Source organism: Mus pahari, chromosome 15 (genome assembly GCF_900095145.1).
Source record: "Mus pahari chromosome 15, PAHARI_EIJ_v1.1, whole genome shotgun sequence".
Taxonomy (NCBI): Eukaryota; Metazoa; Chordata; class Mammalia; order Rodentia; family Muridae; genus Mus; species Mus pahari.
The window spans coordinates 11,126,857-11,130,597 of NC_034604.1; the positions used below are offsets into that span (position 1 = coordinate 11,126,857).

At 42.8% G+C, this 3,741-nt stretch overlaps 1 pseudogene; it reads right to left on the bottom strand.

The window, feature by feature from the left end:
* Positions 1 to 858: 858 nt before the first annotated feature.
* The window catches only part of LOC110333448, a 4,757-nt pseudogene continuing 1,874 nt past the window's right edge, over positions 859 to 3,741 (bottom strand).

The window sequence follows — 3,741 nt, forward strand, 5'->3', positions numbered from 1 at the left end:
CCCCTCCCCCTCCTCCTCCTCCTCCTCCTCCTTCTTCTTCTTTGGAAAAGCCTCCATGAGATTTAATCTATGTATTATAATTCTTAAAACCAAAATGTGAACCCTACTGAAGAGTGTATTGGTATATACCTGTATTACTAGCACTGGGGAGACAGAGACAGGTTTAGCTTGAGTTTGAGGCCAGCCTAGCTACTGTGAGCTCCAGGACAGCTTGGGCTACATAGTGAGACTTGATCTTAAAACAAAATAAACCCCTTCCCCTGCCTTTTTAAAAATCAGGTAACTGGCAAAAAAATCAGGACACTGCCCCCCTTTTTTTCATACCTTAACTCTTCTCAGATCAGCCCTATGCTTGCAAGCACCATATCCCTAAGTACAACAACCCCTCCCCTTCAGAAGGAATGAGTCTCATGCTGGAGCCTCATCTGAGGGATATCAGCAAAATTTATTGCTGGTGTAAGTGAACCATGACTGGCTTTCCACAGCACTCCTGGCTACCCTTTATGCCATAGGGAACATCTACTCTGAGCTATGCTGTATCAAAAACATCTTGCATTTTTATGTTCTGGGGTTAACTTTTAAACCTATATTCAGTTCACATCTAACTGTGTTTCAAAAGCTGCACCAAATCTACTAGGCTTTTAAAAAAACTACTCTTTACAGCATTCTCTGTCTATATGCATGTGTTTCGATAATAAATATTGAATATGGGAGGGATGTATGGAATCCATAAAGTTAAAAATGAAACTAAATTGAACATTTAAAAAAGTACATGACAGCAGGAGAAATGAAGGGCAAAATTAAATCTGAGGTAACAGAAAGTGGCCCAATACCACCAACCTGAAATATCTGTAAAATTCAGTCAGTGTTTGGAGATTCAAGTAACAAACCACCTGCTCCGTCATGGCGCCTTCTGGAGTCGCTGCTGAGTGAGTCTCCGTCCAGGAGCCAGCACTCACACAGCTCCTTACAGATCCTCTTCTGCACATGAGGCATGTCTTCTTGAGAAAACTGGAAAGGCTGCTCTCGGGCGAGGCACTTGCAGTACTGGAGCACAAAGATTCCGCAGTCATTGTCATGTTTCTGTTGTGGAATACACTTTGTAACAGCAGTCTGCCAACCCTGAAGAAATTCAGGTCTATTTTTGTTTCTCTTGCTTCAGTCAGCAAATACTTTCTTATATTCTCTATACAGAATTTAAAATGAATGCCTTGGGAATCATAAAATAAAAGAACCCAGCTGGAATGAGAGAGCAGTGGGCCTCCAGGTGGATGGGAATCGACAGAAGACTCTTTTGAAACAAGTCCACCTTCTTAGTCCATCTCTGAACTCCCTTATACCCTGTGGTTACCAGCTGTCTATGGAAAGAGCTGTTGATGAAGTGGACTTTGTCTGGGACTGCATCCATTATCAACTCACCATACATATTAATAACCTGGTCATTCAACCAGTTCTGACCATCCAAAGTTGCCAGGTCAGCCATATCCAGCATGTGCTTATTGTAGAAGAATCGGAAGTTAGACTTTTGTTGTCTGGCGCCGTAGTGTGTTTTTTCCCTATTGATAAATGGTTTGCTATTACAAAAGTCTTCTAAAGACATTTTTTAATCTCCCAAAGACATCTTTTTCACTGAGTGGGACCAGACTTCCATACTTTTTCATAACCTCATCTAGGAATCCAGAAAGGCAGGTTGAGAGCTGCTCATCATCCACTGGAGACGCTGTCTGGCTGCACTTGCCACCTGCCATTTGGTTTTCTACTTTGAGTTCACTGCACACCAAGAGTGTATCCAGTGGACTTTTACAGTAATGGTGGTCCAGCAGCTTAGAACTAGGAATGCTTTGCTTCAGACACCCATCCTTCTCCATCTGTGTGTTCTCGTTCTGAGCAGGCTCCTCAGACACAGGCCCATCTACACTACTCACAGATTTGTCTGCTCCAGACACTGGCAGTTTCACCCTGTCGTCACTGACAGCACTTGTCCTGCTTTACTGACCCAGCGCCATAAGTGCTCTTTCAGTTTCTGGAGTGAACTTGTCACTAGAAGGATGTTCCATTAAACAGATTTCATGAATTTGCTCTGTACATTTCCACTTAGAAGAAGATGACTGGTCCCAAGTGTATGTGGCACAGCCATTCTGCTGGTCAGGGAATGCGTCATCTAAACCATGCTCCTTGTCTAAGACAAGCTTTCTTTAGTGTGGCCATCAGGCACACGACAGTTTTTTCCCTTTCACCACAGGACTGCTGTCCATGTCTGGAAAATATGGCCAACATTGACAAGGATCTTTAGGTTCTAGGAAAGGGACTGGACTGCAATTGTCACCTTCAGTGTTGTTATCCCTAAGGTTCTCTTGATGGTCCCCAGTGGCCTTCTGTACCCAGCTTCGCATGGCCTTTCTTAGCTTGCAAACTCTGCTTTTCATTCTGAAGTGCTGGGATCTGAAAATCTTATACCAAAATCTAATCATGGATAATTTCTCATACATCATAAGAGACACTTTGACTCTTCGATGTTGGTTAAGTTGGAACTTTTTTGGGTCTTCTGTTCCTGTGGTGCTCTAGCCCTTGGTAGCAGCCATAACAAACTTGCTTTCTATGTTTGTTTGAGACCACAGTCTTGCCACTGTCACCTGGACTTTGCCTCTCCCCACTGAACTTCATGGGAAAGTCTGAAGCTTGTGGGTCTAGGTGCTAGGTTTGTGACCGTTGGCTCTACCTAAAACAGTATTTGCTGATAAGCCAGGAACTACCCTCAGGAGGCTTTTCTCTCTGCAGTATTTATGGTCCAAGTTCTTTGCTGAAGAAAGTAATTCATCTGCTTGATGTTTCAGGAGACTCTTTGAGGAGGAAATAAAGTTTTCAGTGTCCTTTCTTTTCACTTTGGCATACAAAGTACTAACATTTTGAGTAGTCAGTCCAGATTTTGTCTTTGAACAAAGCGGTACATCCTGAATCCATGTTTTCTGGATGCGAAAACCCTTATTACACTGGAAATGCTTCAACTGCTGATGCCAAACAACTGGACTTTCCAGCTTAGCTTTCAGAAATCACAAGTTTTGGGGAAAGTAGAACGTCTTAAAGCTTCCAAACCAGCAGGCTAAGTGAATTCCTTTCTTCCATAGAATTTTCTTCTGTTTTTTTTTTTCTTCATTTTTCTAATGCATAATGAGAACTGGATGTACAGTCTGTAGTCCAACTCCCCTACAATGGTCAGCAGCAGCTGTGAATGGAAGTCCAAGGATCTAGCAGTTGCTCAGTCCCACAAGGCAAGCAGACAAAGAAGAGAGAGCCTGGAGCATCTTCTGGGTATATGCCCAGGAGTGGTAATGCTGAGTCCTTGGGTAGTAAGTACTATGCCTAGTTTGCTGAGGAACCACCAGGCTGATTTCCAGAGTGGTTGTACCAGCTTTCAATTCAACCAACAGCAGAGGAGTGTTCCTCTTTTTTCACATCCTCACCAGCATCTGCTGTCACCTGAGTTTTTAATCTTAGCCATTCTGACTGGTGTGAGGTGGAATCTCAGGGTTGTTGTGATTTGTATTTCCATGATGAGTAAGGATGTTGAACATTTCTTTAGGTGCTTCTCAACCATTTGGTATTCCTTAGTTGTACCCCATTTATTAATAGGGTTATTTGGTTCTCTGGAGTCTAACTCCTTGAGTTCTTTATATATATTGAATATTAGCCCTCTATTGGATGTAGGGTTGATAAAGATCTTTTCCCGGAGCTGGTGAGATG